The sequence below is a fragment of the Varanus komodoensis genome, unplaced genomic scaffold, assembly GCF_004798865.1.
Source record: "Varanus komodoensis strain SLA01 unplaced genomic scaffold, ASM479886v1 scaffold17, whole genome shotgun sequence".
In the NCBI taxonomy this organism is placed as follows: domain Eukaryota; kingdom Metazoa; phylum Chordata; class Lepidosauria; order Squamata; family Varanidae; genus Varanus; species Varanus komodoensis.
Genome location: NW_025335505.1, coordinates 23,120,785 through 23,138,849, shown reverse-complemented (window position 1 = coordinate 23,138,849; position 18,065 = coordinate 23,120,785). Strand labels below are relative to the sequence as shown.

At 42.4% G+C, this 18,065-nt stretch overlaps 1 protein-coding gene and 1 long non-coding RNA gene across 3 annotated transcripts in view; both read left to right on the top strand.

Moving 5' to 3' along the window:
* Positions 1-18,065, top strand: part of CDKAL1 (CDK5 regulatory subunit associated protein 1 like 1) — a 334,585-nt gene that overhangs the window by 49,588 nt on the left and 266,932 nt on the right. The gene's annotated exons all lie outside the window — the stretch shown is intronic.
* LOC123021553 lies at positions 8,882-17,760 on the top strand. Its single transcript, XR_006414338.1, has 3 exons — positions 8,882-9,071; positions 17,203-17,207; positions 17,749-17,760. It is a non-coding gene; the product is annotated as an uncharacterized LOC123021553 (long non-coding RNA).

The following is an 18,065-nucleotide window of genomic DNA, read 5'->3' as shown; positions in this document are numbered from 1 at the left end:
CATCCTTTTTCATGGAACTGTTGTAGGACTGTCACCTGGGCTGTTCATCTACATTTACTGATGTGGATGTAATAGATTCCTCCTTTGGAATGCAGAATGTGTAGATACTTCATTTGAAAGAACTGTTCTGGGCAATCTCTCTTTTTCTTGATTCTACCAACACCTGACTTCAGGTAATTTTGCTTAGCAGTCACCTAACACTTGGACTTCACAGAGATCTCAAAGAACAGTCAGGTTGCTGACCTGTAACTGGTGCCCTTTGTGGATTCACACATTTGAATTATGTGCCTGCATGGAGCCTCATTTGTGAAGTTTCTGTAGCAGAGGAATCTTCAGGGGAAACTATTTCCCACCATGCTGGTGCACACATCTCTGTTGGGTTCCCACCTATTCCCTTACTTCTGTTTTGATACTGGTAAAGGAAGCCTCTTTGGGAACTTTTTCCAGAGCTAGTTTTCATTAGGAAGTGATAACCTGCTGAGGGACAAAATGGAAGGTTGTTTATTCCAAGGGTAGATGGGGATGCAAACCATACTGATCATGGGAATGATGGGCAGTTATAGCCTGCAGGAGGGAACAATGAAATAGGTGGTCTTTCCAATGGAGACCAACCCATCCTTCAGAGGTGGACCCAGTGACTTGGTGCCAGCAGTGGCAAGAAGCACAACTAGGGGTACAACAGGTAGAGCAGATGGTTGCTTGTTTTCACAATGCACCTCCTTCATGGGCAGGGTGCAGACGGGTTCATAAGGAATGGTGAGCAGTAGACAGGGTACAGCATTCTACTCTATGTATGCTCAGAGATTTATGTGCAACAGTAAAGATTTTTAAGCAGAGAAATGGTTTGGGACTGGTGCTGGTCAGAAGGAGAAACCCGGCTCATGACAGTCAGTCTGTTAAGTGCTGACAGACTAAAATGACAAGTATCAAAAAGGGTGGTGAAGGGGAATCAGGTCTTGCAAGGCAGAAGTGAGAAGATGTGATTAGCAGGGACAGTGATGCCATCTGTCATACCCTGCAGACTTCCCCTCTGAGCTGCACTGCAATTCTCAGCAGCTGGGGGAAGAAAGGGATTTTTCTCAGCAACTGTATGTTACTGAGAACTGTTTCTGTTGTAATGCAACATGTTTGGCAATGGCTTGATCTTGAATGGGCAAACAAGATCTATTAGCTGTACAAATAACTTGCTCCTGGTAGAGATGAAAACTAACAGAGTAGGCTTGCTGAGTCTGAGGTGTGTGTGTGTGTCCCTGATGGTGGGAAAAGAAACTCCTGGAAACCATGAGCTGTTTGTTTTCTGCAGTTTCGGAACATGCATAATTCGCACACAACAGTGACAAGTCATGGGTTAATTAACCTCAGATCTCTCCAGACAAAGTCAGCATGTTAACCATGTCTGTGATGTTCTGTGACTCTCCGCTGATCCAGATAAATTGGGTATTATGCTACATGCAGTTGTTCTTTGAATGTGTGTATGTGCAGATGCACCTCCTCCCCAATATACAAGTCTCAATGCATCTGAGTGCATTTTTGGACTTTCTTTGGGGGGCTGAGGTGTAGTGATTGCTGTCCTTCAAAATTTATCACTACACCATGGATCAGAAGATGAAAATCTTCCTGTGGCGTACGTTTTAGGTCAGAAAGAAAATAAGTGAGAAAGCTGTGTGCTTTCCCTGAAGTTGTCACTTAGTGTCCTCTGTATGGGGCACATTTACTGTTTCTTTTTTATACCAATAACTTACATTGTGTGTCATTTCCTAACTTACTAGTGATTCTCAAAGAGTTCAAAGAGCTATGAATGAGGAAGGATATGGGAATACTTATCCATATCCTTAGGGATATTCAGTCTGTTCCCCAAAGTTGTTAAATTGAAATTTGAAGCCCGTTTAAGACTCGCTGAAGAGACTGTGTTCCTCCATCCCACTGTTTCTCAAAATTCAGGTCCTTTACTGCCCTTGGCCAGTGCTTTGAACAAGATCCCCTCCCCCCACCCCATTCCTCCTGCTTCTTTTGCAGCCAGTTTGGATTCTGTTAGGCTTCCAGTCTGTGCCCTGGCCGCACACATTTCAGCTATGCAAATACTTTGGCTTAGTGTTGGAACTTTGACCCATTAGGTCAAAACAAACAGCAAAGTCTGAGTGATTGTTAGGTTAATTTTGAGTTGTTTAATCCTGTGAACCACCCAGACAGCTTCAGCTATTGGGTGGTATAGAAATTAATGAAAGAAAGAAAGAAATACCAAGAGCTCCTAGGTTCATTTGTCAGGATAACAACCTAGGAATGCTGATAATAAATATTGAATAATCTACCTCTCCTACTGCAAAGATGCAATTGGTAGAAGAAGCCTTCCACTGGGCTTTGTAATCATAAGTAGTAAAGCCAGTTCTTTATGACTAATGGGGAAAGGGTGTATATTCCATAATTTTTTCACATTTACAAGATGAGTAACACTTTGAACCTCAAGTATCTAAACAAATTTGTGAAACTCAATGGTTTTTCACAGACTTTGTCATCCATAGCCATGGAGATTAATCCAGGCAATTACATGGCGTCCATAGATCTAAACGATCTATAATTAACACGATCATCCCACAGAAAATGTCTTCAATTTTCTTTGAACAAACATCTTCATGCTTTGCTTTTTGGGTCCTCTATCTCTGCTCGGACATTCACCGAAGCATTAGTCATCACAACTCGACTCAGGGCCAACAGTATTCACATACACTGTTATTTAAACTGCAATCTAATTGGAGCTTACAGCTGAACAACATGGAGAAGGTGTCAGGCTCTGGACTGCTCTGGTGCCAGGACCAGAGCAACCACCATCACATTTGTAGGATCAGTCCCAGGCCCTGCTGGAGCTCTCAATCTACTGACAAGCAGCAGCTGGGAGTCCTGAGGAAGAGCTACTGTATATAAGAGCAAGCTCTTCTCTCAAGAATTGCTCTCAGCAATGAAGGTCCTCCTGTAGTGCTGATTCCTGCTGTGTCTCCTGCCTTGCCATGCTGCCCGAGCAGCACAGGTCCTCCTGTTTGCTCTTGTGCCTGCACCTTGCCAGAACGTTTCTTGCTCCAGGTTTCTGCTGTGTTTCTTTCCTTTCCATGTTGCCTTGCTGGTTTGCCTGCCTCTTGCCTGACCTAAATCTCGCCTTGCTTGTACATCCTGCCTCCTCAAGTTGCCTTAGTAACAAAGGGCTTACTGTACGCTGTGGTTCAGCTCCTGCATCTTGCCTGATCCTTACTGCATCTGGTCCCTGTTGTGTCGTGCATCTGCCATGCTGGTCTCTCCCCTTGTTATACTGTTCTAGGTACCTGCACCTCTGTTTGTCCTCCTGGTTCTTGACCCTGGGCTTGTTCTGCCCTCATGCATACTTCTGCTTCCTGACTTGACCCGTACTATGACTTGGTCTTGCCATTAAACCCTGCTTTTGGACTCTTTCTTTCCTGAAGTTCTGTTGCCCTGGTCCTGGTGCCTTTGCTACTCTTGCCTTGTCCCTGGCTGCCCCTGATCACATCCTGGCCCTGGTCCCTGACAAAGGGCATTTCATATCAGTGTGTTGGTGTTTTGAGCAATCCACTAAGATCTTTTACCATTTGTTACACAGGAAAAATGTCTTAGTTGGACTGGATAACATTCATACAGTAGCACACAAACATTTGGAATCAAATATTAGTCTTCGTCAGGAACAATTCTTATCTACTCTGACTCAAAGCAATTCTGCCTCTTGCAAGTAGAGAGCCTGTGCTCTCAAGAGTTGAAGCCAGATGCTTGTGTTCTCAAATAAGAAAGAGTATGAAACCTGAAAAATCCATGAGTGGACTTATTTGCCTCCAGAGAAAACAGAAAAGGATTCTTTTTGAAGGGTAGAACTCAGAATCAGTTACACAGTCTCCTTTAAACTTTAGCCACTCATGTTGAATAGGCACATCTATATGCATTTTTGGTCAGTTCTATCTCTGATATATCTCTCATGTACATAAACTGAAATTCAGTGGTACAGATGGACAAGTTGGAGAGCCATCAGAGACAATCATAAGAAGAACAACTCATAACTAGGCCTTTGCTAGGATATGTCCTGTGCCACAGTGAATGTTGGAACATAAAAAACCAGTACACCTCCCCCCCCCCCCAGATAGCCAGTGATCAAAAAGTAATCAGAAACATGTCTGTCCAAGAAAGAGGACAAATTTTCTCTGAAGAACCAAATGTTTAATCTGACATGAGACAGAGGCAGCTCACACACAGCCAAAAGCATGACGAAAAGACAGATGTCCCTGTACTGCACTGAAAAGGAAGACATGGACAACTAGGTATCTATTTTTAGAAACTTCCTGGGATGCTCTGTAAGGTCTAGAAGGCTGTAATCCCTCATGTAGAGTAAGCTCTCACCTGAGCCATGGGAATGGTTCCCAAACTCTTAAGAGCTTATATGGGGTGGGCAATCTCTTGGCAAGAGCCTGCTGTCTTCAACCCAGAGACTGTTGAGGAAGCTTAGGAGTATGGGGGAAGTGGACTTTGCACTTCAAGAATGACTGCAAGCTGCCATTCCCTGCCTTTCTAGCAAATGTCGCGACTTCCATCTGAGTACATCCGTGCACAATGGAGTCACCTGGCCTTGAAAATCCCACAGCCTTCTGGGGCACATAAGCTAGGTGGCAGGTGGCCTCCAGAGAGGGCATTCTTTTTTCGTTTGCCCCTTCAGGATGCCATGAGGAGCATACCTCTTTATTTTCTCCTTGATTTGTACCTCCTAATGTGGATATATGCCTGGGATTATGCCTGGGTGGGAGGCTGTGAGGCCAAGTGGGGTGACTATGATGGACCCAATCAATGTAGTGACAAGTAGAAGGAGATATAACATGGGGTGGAGGACTGGCCAGGTAAGGGAAACATGTCCCAGACACCTATGCTGTCTTATGGTCCTCCTTGCACTTTGCAGATTTGATGGTCGCCAAGTCTAGATGTTGCTTGCAAATGCCAAATTGGTGCAGAATACAACTTCCCTCATCCATGATTTAATAGTGGATGAGGCAGATGATCTAGCACGGATTACTGAGACCTCAGTGGTTGAAAAGGGAGAAGTTTGTCTCTCTCAGCTGTACCAAGAAAGGTATTTGGTTCACCTTTTCTCAAGGTGACCTGTTCAACTGCTAGTTTGTACCCTGTGTCTGCTAGTGGGATGGATTAAGGATTCTGTTGGTATAATGCCTGCTCTGCAATCTATCATTCTCTGTACCTGATTTGATAGTGGTGGTCTCAGATGTGATGTCGAGGTCCCTCAGCCTGTTCTGAGGGATTTCAACATTCATTCTGAAGGCAGTCTATCTGGGGCAGATCATGGTTTCATGATCATCATCCCAACTCAGGTAGTGGCCATATTCTAGATTTGGACTGTTTGGCCAGATATGAAAATGGTGCACTGAATGTTGGGGGGGGGTGCGGGGGGACTTTGTCATGGTCCATTCACCACCTGCTGAGATTTAGGCAAACACTGAATCCATATTATTTCCATAAGTGCCTGGGGTTGCTTTCTGGTTGATATGGCTGGTAGACCTGTCAAAGCCCCGATCAAGCTGTGGAATACAAAAATGACTTGAGTGGTCCACATGATTGCTCCTAAATACCCTCTTTAATGTAAAGCTCATATAGCTCCCTAGTGTACTTGGAGCTGAGAGGGATCAAACAACATCTGATTCTGGTTTTTCATTGAGAATGCTGTGGACATATCTTGACTTCAAGCAAAGATTTTGACAAAGTGCTTTGTGTTATCCTGATTAGCAAACTAGCTAAAAGTAGGTTAGATGGAGCAATGATCATGTGGACCCACAGCTGGCTACAGAATCAGACTCAAAGAGTGCTCTTCAGTGGCACCTTCTCATACTGGGAGAGGTAGCAAGTGGAGCCTCACAGGGTTCAGTCCTGGGCCCTGTTTTCTTCAAAAATTTTTACTAATTATTGGATGAGGAAATGTAGGGAAAGCTTACAGAGCTGGAGATGACACAGATCTGGGTGGAATAGCTAATAACCTGGAAGACAGAAACAAAATTTGAAGTGATCTTGGTAACACGGATCTGAAAACGTCAGAGTGAAATTCGATAGGGGCAAATGCCAAGCTCTGTGCCTGTAAAAAGCACTCCTATTATTAAGCTTGTACTGTCTTCCATAGTCCCTTGAATATAACAATATAAATAACTGTCATGAATGTGAAAGCTGTGGAAATGTTAGATTTGCATTTTGTAGTAGTCTAAACTCTCCTTTACAGGCATGTTTATAGCTCTTAGGCTGTGGCTCTTGTTTCCTTTGCCAGATGGTTAGATCAATAACATTGTAAATTATACTAAAAGACAGCCATCCTTCCTTCCATTTCTATTTTGTCTATGTCAAGAACTTTATTATTCACTGAAACACTTCAAACAAAAACTGGTGACTGATTCTGTCTCATGTGGATCTGACATCCACACTAGGTTATTAGAGTGACATAAGCTTATTTGACTGTGGTATCTAGTTTGTTTGTGTTGAATCACTATTTTCAGGGACAGAAATTGCTTTGATCATGTGTGTCTGGATGGTGATGGCTACGATTTGATCTTCAATATGACTATTAAGTCAATGGATCCTTCTAGCTATATATTAGGCCTTGTATCAAAACATCCAATATATCTTTAGCTGGGTCACTGTACTTAAACAGAATCTTCTACAAATTAACTCCTTTGTCATGGTCAGATCACTTCCTCATGAGGTTTGAGCTGATCTCTCCCTCCAGAAGGTTGCATATTAAGATGGTCCACCCCTGGAGTCTTATGGATCCAGATGGATTCCTGATGGCTCTGGGGGCTTTCCCGGTAGGTAGAGCTGGCGCTCCTGTTGATGCCCTGGTCGATTTGTGGAATGGGGAAATGACTAGGGCAATCAACACAATCACTCCTAAGCGTCCTTTCCTGTCTAGCAGAGCCTGCTCAGCACCATGGTATACGCCTGAATTGTGGGTGATGAAGCAGGCTAGGAGACGATTAGAGTGCAGGCAGAGAAAATCATGGGACGAATCTGACCGAACACACTTACGTGCTCACTATTGAGCCTATGCTGTGGCAGTGAGGGCAGCGAAGAGGCAGTTCTTCTCCACTTCCATTGCCTCCTCACAGTGCCATCCAGCGTAGCTTTTTCGAGTGGTGCATGGCCTTACACACACTGGCCAAAATAAAGATGTGGTGACACCCTCAGCAGCCCTCTGTGATGACTTTCAAGGAGAAAATTGCTCAGATTCGCCACGAGCTGGACTCCACTGTTGATCCGATTCCAGAATGGAAGGTATCCAGAGTGCCATCTGGTCCATCATTGTTGGATGAGTTCCAGTTATTGTGGCCTGAGGAAATGGACAAGATGCTTGGGATGGTACGCCCAGCCACCTGTTTACTCAACCCTTGCCCTTCCTGGCTACTTATGAAAGCCAGTCACGGAATTGGTCCCTGGGTCCAGGAGGTTATTAACGCTTCCCTGAAGCAGAGCTGGGTCCCTGCCCCTTTAAGGGAGGTGGTGATCAGACCCATCCTGAAGAAGGCACCCTTGGACCTAGAGGTGGCTGCCAGTTATAGACCGGTGGCCAGCATCCCATTTTTGGGCAAGGTGTTGGACTGGGTGGTGGCAGGACAACTCCAAGCACTCTTGGATGAAATGGATTATCTGGGCCCATGGGTACAGTGCTGAATCTGCCTTGATCGCCCTGAACAATGACCTGTGCAGGGAGAGGGACAGGGAAAGTGCATCCCTGTTGGTTCTCCTGGACCTTTCTGCGGCTATTGATACGATCGACCATGGTATCCTTCTGGAAAGGCTGGCCATGTTGAGAGTTGGCGGCTTTGCATGGCAGTGGTTCCACTTCTGTCTGGCCGGTCAATTCCAGAAGGTGGTGCTGGGGCACTAGAGCTCTGCGCCATGGCAGCTTTGCCATGGAGTACCACAGGGCTCTATTTTGTCCCCATGCTCTTTAACATCTACATGAAACCGCTGGGAGAGGTCATCAGGAGGACTGGGTTGCAGACTCATCAGTACGCTGATGACACCCAGCTCTACCTCTCATTTACATCTAATTCAGATGAGGCAGTGGCTGTCCTGAATTAGTGCCTGGATGAGGTAATGGCCTGGATGAGGGCCAATAATCTGAGACTCAATCCGAATAAAATGGAGGTCCTTTTGGTGGGTGGTTCAGGTTTTCAGGTAAGTGATTTTGGTCCTGTCCTGGATAGGGTTGTTCTCCCTCTAAAGGACAGGGTCCGCAGCCTAGGAGTGCTCCTCAACCCGGAGCTGTTTCTGCAGGCCCAGGTGATGGCAGGGGCAAGGAGCACCTTCCTTCAGCTGACCCAACAGCTGCGTACTTACCTGGACAAGCACTGCCTAGCAACAGTGACACATGACTGATAACTTCCTGGTTGGATTATTGTAACACGCTCTATGTGGGGCTGCCTTTAAAACATCTGGATGCTTCAGTTGGTACAAAATAGAGCTGCCAGGTTGCTGACAGGGGCCGGCCGTTATTCTCATATAATACCAGTCCTCTGTCAGCTTCACTGGCTCCCAATTGAAGTCTGAGCCCAATTCAAGGTGCTGGTTATGACCTATAAAGCCCTGAAAGGCTTGGGACCAGGATACCTGAAGGAACGTCTCTTTCCCTACATGCCCTCACACCCCTTAAGATCAGTGGGGGAGGCCTTGCTCTGGGAACCCTCTCTGAAGTAGGTATGGAAGGTATCTACCTGGAGGAGGGTCTTCTCTGTGGTGGCGTCCAGATTATGGAATACGCTCCCCAGAGAGGTCTGCCTGTTATCGATGCTCTACTTTTTCTGGTGCCAGGTAAAGACCTTTTTATTTAGCCATCATTTTAATAAATTAATAATTTTAATTAAAAATAATAACATAGTCGCATTTTCTTTTTCTCCTTTTTCTTTCTTTCCTCTCTTTCCTTTAGTTTTGAACTGTTGTTATTATTGAAGGTTTTAATTGTATTTTATATTATTATTTAACCTTTTGTAAGCTATCCTGAGGCTTCTGCAAAGGATGGGATAAAAATGTTTTAAGTTTGTACATGTATTATAGATCTGACATCTTAGACCCGTTTTAATTAAACAGGACATACGTATACATGAATCTTTCCCTCTGCTAAATTTCTGACTCTTGTTAATTGCTGATGTTTTTAGCTGATATTTTATAAGATTTACAGAATGCAGAAACTATTTTTTAATCAGGATTTAATAGCCAGATCTACCTGCAAAGTGAACATAAGCTTTTGCGGCACTAGTGTGTTGAAAATCAAAACATGATTTTATTTACTTTTTTAGAATAATTCTTGGCTCTTTTACTGTAGGGGCAGGACCTCTACCAAGGTAGTATACAACAATAAAATAGTAAAACCTAGTGCCAGAAGAAAAGCAATAAAAATATCAGCACAATGAAACTCACAAATAACAACAAATATGATCAAAAACAGTAAACACAGTAAAAACAGCCACAGCAGCAAACATCCTAAAAAACAGTAAATGCCAGCCTAAAAATAAAACCTGCACATAGCAACAACTATAGTAAAGTATTATTTTTATTATTACATTGCATTTATATCCTACCTTTTTCCTCTTGTGATGAACCCAAGGAAGCTTAGATAAATCTAGTTTATCCTTATAACAACAACCGTGTGACGTAGATTGGGCTGAGAGTGAATGGCTGGCCCAAAGTCTCAGCCAGTTTCATGGATGAATGGAAACCAGAAGCCAGCTCTCCCAGGTTCCCAGTCCAGCATAATGACCACACTCTCTCTAATAGGTTCTCAGGGTATCCAAAATACTTGCCGCAATAAACTCAGTGGATCTCCAAAGACAATTTATTCCAGAGGTGTGGGTTCTGTGCAAAAATGCTTTGCCTTTTGTTCTCACTCACCTCACTGTCCTCACAGCTGGGCAAATGAGAAGGACCTCTCTTGCTTGGTTGCAGACAGGATGATGGAGGAGAAAATAGATATTTGGGCCATTGGTTCCCAACCATTTGAGGCTTTACTAGTTAAAAGCAGCATGTTAAATTGGGCTCCAGAACACATCTGGCGCTAGTACAGCTGCCTCAGGATTCGTGTTACATGATTGGAATGCCTTGCCTCCACTGAAAATTGGGTGCCCACATTCTGCAGTTTCCAGATCATTTTCAAAGGAAACTCCATGTGCAGTGCATTACAATAGTCCATTCTGGACTTCACTAGTACACTGATAACTGAGATAAGACCTGTCATCTCCAGATGGAGCCACAGCTGGAACAGCAGCCTGAGCTGGTAAAACACATTTGTGCACGCTACAGTCACTGGGACTTCCCTAGTTAGTGCAGAGTCCAGGAAAATGCCTGGAGGGTGCACTTGGTCTTTCAGAGAGAAAGCTGCCCCATCCAGGACCACATTTATAAACCTCCATCCAGAGCAGCTAGCTTCCCAACCCATAGTACATCTATCTTGTCTAGATGAAAGGTTAACTAATCTACTACAAAACTGTTTCAAGACATTGGTTCAAGGTGTTCAGTATCCTCCTTGTGATGTGTAGATGGAAAAAAGAGGTAGAGTTGAATATCATCTATGTACTGATGACGTGCAAGCCCAAACCTTCTGATGACTTCTCTAGGCTGTTCCTTCTAGATGTGGAAATACATGGGGGACAGGATGGAACCTTGTGGCATTTCATAGGCTAATGGCCATGGGATGGAACAAAAGTCACCCAGCACTATCTTCTGGGACTTCTCTTCCAGGAAGGACTGGAACTACTTTAAAACTGTGCTTCTCAAGCCTAACTCAGGTAAATGATCCAGAAGGATATTATGAACCTTTCAGCTACTGTTACTTCCTGGTGTAGCAGGCTCTCCTAAACAAAGGGCTGATGATGCATTAATACCCAGGTCTCCTGAAGCTAACCACCTGGAGGTTGAGTAGGGCCTGCTAGGCAGGTGATTCAGGGTAGCTTTCACCCTTCTTGCCTCCAGAACTTCTACTAACAGTTCCTCTTGGCATGCATTTATCAACTGGTACCAGGGTACAAGCAGAGACCTACTGGCACTTGAACTTTTAAATCCATTTTATTTTGTGCTGCTTTTATCGTAAAACTGTCCAGAGATGCTTGTAGTGGATGGTGTATAAAAGCTATCAATCAGTCAGTCAATCAATCTTGTTGAAATTCTGTGAGAATTAAGATCAACATCATGAGGGCACAGATCTCGGACCTGGGATTAATCCTAGGGTATTCAGATAGGGGTTTCATAGGGACTGTCCCCCATGTCAAGAGCCACTTACCTGCTTAAAGCATCTCTGGTCCAGAGGTTCCTCACCTAGAACTTGCATGTGGTGCTGAGCTCATTAACAAAGGCTCCCTTTGAACTTCAGGGGACCATCTATAAGGTCCTAAACCTGAATATCATCTTTCAAGGAGCGATTCCCTTCATAATGAGAGTGCCCAAGTTAGTGGCTCTGTCCACTGAAAGAAAAACAACGACGACTTTGTACTTCTTCAGAGACAAAGTAGTTCTGGTCCTAGATCTCTCCTTCTTTTCCAGAGTTAACATGGTCTTCCATAGGACTAATATTTCATTCCTTCTGTTTGTACTTCTCAAGGAAGAGAATGACTCACCTTGGATACTAGGTGGGTGGTCAAGTTGTTTCTGGGGAGAATCAGGCCACACAGAAAGCATAACACCCTGTCCATCTTCTATGGACAACAAAGTATCCATATCTTACCTAGCTCCACTGGCTTCATGAGTATGTTGTGCTGAACCTGGTTTGCTCCACAGCAGGTGCCTTCAGCTGGTTCATGTTCTGCAGAGTGTTAGCTAGAGATGGAGTTGTTGAAGGATCTGTTGGCCCAAGGCCAGGATCCTGTACTCAAGGGGAAAAACAGAAATTGTTTACTCATTGGTGAGTTTCTGTCCTCCTTGTTTGAAGGACAGCTAGACTTGCCCTCGGCTGGCCTATTTTCTAGGCAATAATCAGACAAGTAGGGTTCACCATCTTGCTTCAAAGCCTGAGCTTTACACAAAGAGTTCAATAGGTTGTGAGTGTGAAGAGCAATTCAGTGGCTTCTGACACGAACAGATTAATTGGAAGAATCAGCTAGGGTGAGGCCTTGTATTCTCAAGCAAAGTCAAAATAGAGACTGCCTTCTGGCTGAGAGGTAAGGCCTTCCCCAAGCAAGCTAGCGTCATTCATTTAAGGAAAGCAGAAATTCAGTGGCAAGTAAAGAATTCCAGTTTCTTTTATGGAAGCCTTTATCTTAATTGCAGATACAGACACAAGGTTTAAGCCAATAATGTCATGAAATCTGGTCCATTATTGTGTCTATGTGGGGGCAGGTTTTTGATAAAAAGAAGAGACATAACCCACTGTCTTTTAAAATTGAATTTAATAAAATAAATCCACTTTACAAACTTCATAAAATGCTGTGAGGCTGCTCTATGTATAATGATGTCATTATGTCTCCCAGGCATAGGTTAGCTTTTTGGTTGTTTCACATTGCAAATCATTCTGACAGATTCATGTCGCATTTTTCCTATTAGAAATTAGTTAAATCTAAATCAGAATTGCTTGTTCAAATCTTTGGCAGTTCTCCCATGTGGCACTGATTCTGTTCAAGGCCAGATTAAATAGGTGGGAATCATCGTCTCCAGAAAAAGGTTTAGCCCTGCCACTTTAACTTGTGCGCAGACGATCTGCTTAAGTTTCATTTCTCACACTTCATGTGAAAGTTTTCATTTTTCAAGTCACATGTTATATATTTAAGTCTACGCGTAAAAGCCTTCTTCTCTTCTGGGCTTGAATCCACAACTGCAGCTTTGCTACTGTAAGGAGGTGGGGGGCAGATCTTTAGTGGATTGCCTTCTGTTATATGCCTCTATTCTAGAAGGTCCTCAGTGAGATCTTAGAGAGGCTTTTGGAACTTGAGGGGAAACAGGAGAGCCCTGTTCACAGAATTGAAATGAGAATTCAAGTGACACAGTCCGTTCCTTTATATATACCTACAGACCTCAGGCTGCCAGCTAGTTCTCCAATGAACATAGTGTGGCTTTTAAACAGATGGGTCTAGTGGCTGTGTCAATGTATAACCTAGTTCCCCTCTGGTCTGAAGAGGGGTGCAAGAGGATAGAGACATGAAGCATTAGCAGAACTCTTATTTGTCACATTAAGACTAGGGGGTTACTTTCTTAGATAGGAAGAGTTTGTGAGAAGGATTACTTCTTTCTGTGGTCATTATGTCATTGACTTTGAAGGAAATGTGGCTTGCAAAATCAGGCCTGGTACCATCCTTGCTTTGCCCTCAGGAGAACATCTGTGTATGGTTCATACTTGAGATTTGAGTTCTTAAGATGAGGGTGGCAGCAAAGGATACATTGGATAGTGGACATCTGTATACATTTGGTTGGTTCCAGAGAAAATGGTGTGGGCACAAGCTGATTTCTGTCAGGCAATCCCTACTTCCAGCCTCCTGAAATGTCTTCTCCTGAGGCTAGGGAACTCCAATGAATGAAGTAGGCTGTGGCACAGGGAATGAACATAGCAGAGACAGTGAGACAGCCTTGGAAATGGAATCCAGAGCAGAAAATGCTTAGTCCATTAGTAGTAGTAGTATATCACCACCACCACCATATTTATATTCTGCCCTTTTTCCTCTTGTGAGGAATCCAAGGCATATGGTCCTCCTCCACTTCAATTTCTCCTAACCCTGTGAGTTGGGTTAAGCTGAGAGTGAGTGACTGGCCTCAGGTGACCCAGTGAGCTTCATGACTGAATGGGAACGAGAACCTGGATCTTTCAGATTCCCAGCCCAACACTCTAACCACCACACCACACTGGCTCTCATTACCATTTAGCATCAGAATAACTGCATGTGCATGGCTGATGTGTCACCATTCATCTTGTCATTACTTATTTCTGTTCACCAGGTTGAAATATTTTGAGGAAGGAGCATTGCTTCTCTCACCATTCCAGAATCTAAATTGGTAGGGCAGATGGAGTGATGTATTTCTGTACTGTCAGACTGCTTCTGGGAAGGGGAAGCTCTCTGTCTAGCAGGTTTTGGCCATTCATTTCATGGTACTCTGTCCAGGTTTCCACAAGCAATCTGCCCTGCACCTGCTCCCCAGTAGCAACAGCTTCAGTACCACCCAGTAGCTGAAGCTCTGTGGGCAATTCATAATTATTTCAATGCGAGGATGGAGAAGCTGTGCAGAGGACAGGAAGTAGAATAGACACTGAGAAGATGAACAAGAGACAAGAAAAGGTGTGTGCCAAGTTTGTGGGGGGAAACTGGAAATAGGGGTACAAAGCTGGGAAGTGGCTAAGTGAGATGGGGCTGTAACAAATACTAAGTGTACACTTTTAGTAAAGCGGAAAAGTAGGAAAATAGGTGTTTGGTTAATGTTCTCATAAATATCACTAAGATGAATTATATTTAGTAGTACTTGCTGCTTTTGTTTCTATTGTCATTTAAGTCCAATGCTTTGGCTTAGCTTATTTTATGGGGACTATCTTTCATGAATGTGCACTGATATTTTATGCAGGGATCTCAGCAAAGCAAGTAGAAGCTTGCTGTTGAAAGAGAAAGGCAGTTGTGAAGATGGTTACTGGCAAGAACTATCCCACAGCCCTGAGTATTCATATCACTAAACCAGTCCTCCAGCTGCTGCTTGCTACATCGGATGGTGTTTTTGGGATTGCAAGCCCCTCCTCGTGTTCTGAATAGTTAATCCATCTGTCTGAGAATAATTGCTTTGCTGATTGAGTGGATGGTGAGGCCTTTATTTTAACTCACCTAATGAGCATTTGGTGCATTGGTAGCATGCCTCACTTGTGCATTGAGATAGCAGAATAAAGTTTAGTGTGTGTGTTCAAGTCACAATTTTACATGTCAGTGCAAATACTGGCTTAGCAGAATTGTTGGTAAAGGGCATGATACTTGCTTTATTGTTTGTTTATTTAGAGTATTTACTGCTTTTAACCAAAAAATTCTAAATAGTGAAAAGTAATTTATAAACATCTTATGCTAAGCTTGGTTCCCTTACCAATAGAGGTGAAGTTTCATATATAGATCTTCTAGTTTTGAAAAGTAGAACAGTCCTTCCCCCTCCCATGCCTGATACCTAACTTTGTTTCTGGCTGCCTTGGTGAGGAACCTCTTTCTGGAACCATCTGTTTTCCCGCCCCTCACCTCGTAAGACCTACTCTGTAAGCCAGCCTGCTCTCCTTAACTGTATTGATAGGTACTGCTTGTCACAGTGCAGCGTTCTTTTTGTTGTTGTTGTGCAGTGGCTTCATTTTTCCTTACATCTGTACACAATCCCAAGAAAAAGATAGTGTATTGTACAAACCCAGTTTAGAGTGCTGTCGGCAGGGGCAGTTTGTGCTTGAGGCCCTCTGTGGTACTGCTAAACCATGGTTTAATATTATACCTCAAGACAGCCATAAAAACACAATGGCTCTGATAAATTTTCAGAATTTGGAGGACACTCTGTGAGTGTCTCCTGTGTACACAAACTATAAAAGCAAGTACTAAACTCAGGACTGGTTCACACACAACACAGTTTTTAAGCCCTGGATTGTCATGAGTGAGCTGATGTGCTTGTCTTTGCTGTTAATTTTTTCCACGTGTCTTCTTCTCCAGGTGCTTGATTGCCTCATTCTGGTATTGTTCACTGTGATGTCTGTACCCAGAATTCTGGATTTTCTCTCCCCTGATAAGCCAAAATTGATAGCAACAAGTGACCCAACTGATTCATTTTTAAATTTAAATTTAAGGCATCTTATGTTTGCATTCCTGACAGTCTTTGAAAGCAGTATTAGAACTGTCTTCAGTCAGAGTGTGGTATCTAGCAAGGGCACCCAGCTGCTTTGGAGCATATTTTTGTGGCGGTGGTGAGAAAGCATGGGGCTCCTCAACAAGTAGGGAGAAGCTGCTTTGTTGTCTGATGGCCACCATTGCATATATCCCATTAAGTTCCAAGTGTGGGCTTGAGATGGCAGTGAAGCTACTGCAATAAGAATGTATGTATTTATAAGAATGTATGTATATATGTATACATATATACAAGAGAAGTTAAGTTATAAATGAATGCTGAAGAATTTTAAATTCACATTCCCTTATGGATTAATTCATGTATGAAATCTACTTGAAAAGGTCTTTACTGGCAGTATCTCATCCCTGCTTTCATGCTGTGACATTTTCTCTGAATAAGCCTGACTTTGTGCTGATATTCTGATATTTAGAAGTAGTGAACATGTTGCATAATAAACAACCATGTGCGGACATTTAATTTTCTTTAGATAATGTCTATGTGAAATGCTTAGGAAGCAGTGGTAGTAACAGATTTATGCATAATGTGCTGGAACATGTTTATTTATGGAGAGTTCTTAATCCTAGTCTAAAACATACTGCAATTTTATGTGTAAATAACCTTTTCATAATATTTTAGAGACTTCCTCTCCAAATCATAAATACATTCAGTTGTGTTCCAAAACTATTCTTTTCAGCATGTATTAATGTAAGGAATAGAAGAGTTTCTTTATTTTTTGCACATGTGTGAATTTCTCTTGACAGTTACTTTAAGGTCAGTTGTCATAGATTGTCTTTGAACTGTGTACCTTTCCTTTGCTGTTGCATTGATATCTGATTAAATTGATTTCAGAGATCCATGAAAAGAGCAGAGAGGACAATAATTAAAAAGGAATTGAAGCCATACTGGCCAATACCAGATATAATATTGCTGAATATGAAACAGTACCATTCTTGAAGTTTTTTCCCACTTTTAGCAATACTTACCTTCCATTGCTAAGCACTTAATGGCAGATCAATTCTTGTACTCTCATACTTGTAATGAGTTTCTTTTGTGGACTATAACATTTAAAAAGTTGTTCCACCTGATTTTACATAAGTGACTTTATTTGGTTTGCTAAACAGTGCAAAACCTGTTTATAGGGAAGAAGCAGGTACAAGAAGTATCTCTGAGCAAGGAGTCTAATACTAATGCTGCATATTTCAGAGTAAATGTACTGCAGGCTGGTACACAGAATCAGATATTACCTTGAGGCTCCTTCTTTCAGTCATCTACCCTACCTAATCTTATGAATGAAACGTGAACCATCTGCTTGACAGATGGCATAGGCAGGCAGGTAACCAAAGGAATTGTGTGTTTTTCTTGCAGATAAAGTTGTGCTTACCATATGTACTTTGTTTACCAAGTGTTAGTGGAGTCTTTAAAGAAAAGGCTTTGTACCATCTGGATTAGCGAGTCATAACTGGGAGCAAGGCAGCTAAGTCTGTACAAAGTGCTTTTCCTCAAACTGCTGTTTACTGGATCATTTATGACTAATTAATGGAATGACTAATTTATATTGCTCAATAATGGGTGGAACCCTGAATGTACAAACACAGATGTGAATTTCTCCCATTTCCCTTGTTTGCTCCTTTGTTGTTTAATCTACAAAAGAATCAAATTGTTTTGATTGATCAATTTTAAAAACTGACTCAAAGTCTCTCAAATTTATTTATTTATTATTTATTAAAAGCTTTTGTATGCCGTCCTGTTATACAAGATCTCAGGATGGCTTGCAATATTTAAAAAGACAATTAAAACAACAATTTCAATAAATAAAACAGAACAAAACAATAAATCACAAAACAAACAGAGTGACTAAACTTAAAAACTATTAAATGTGAACTAACTAGTTACTAGAACTGGACAATATAGATATTATATAATTCTGTTAAAGTTTTTAAACCTGATCTTGCATTTTTACTGCATTGCACAGGACAATTGACCTTATTTTAACATTTCTGCTTTGTTTTTTTGTTTTATCTTCTCTGCAGTTAGGTATATAAACACATGTGAAAATTTGGAAGAACTTAGCCTAGATTAAGGTGAATGCAGAACTATTTAAATCTATGTTTTAATGTAAGCCTTAACCAATAACTCCACTTTAAAAAATCCAAAGAAAAGGAGATTCTTTTTTGCTTCCAGACAGGTGCAAAGCTGCAGTAAGTCTAGTTTTGTCCAAAAAGCAAAAC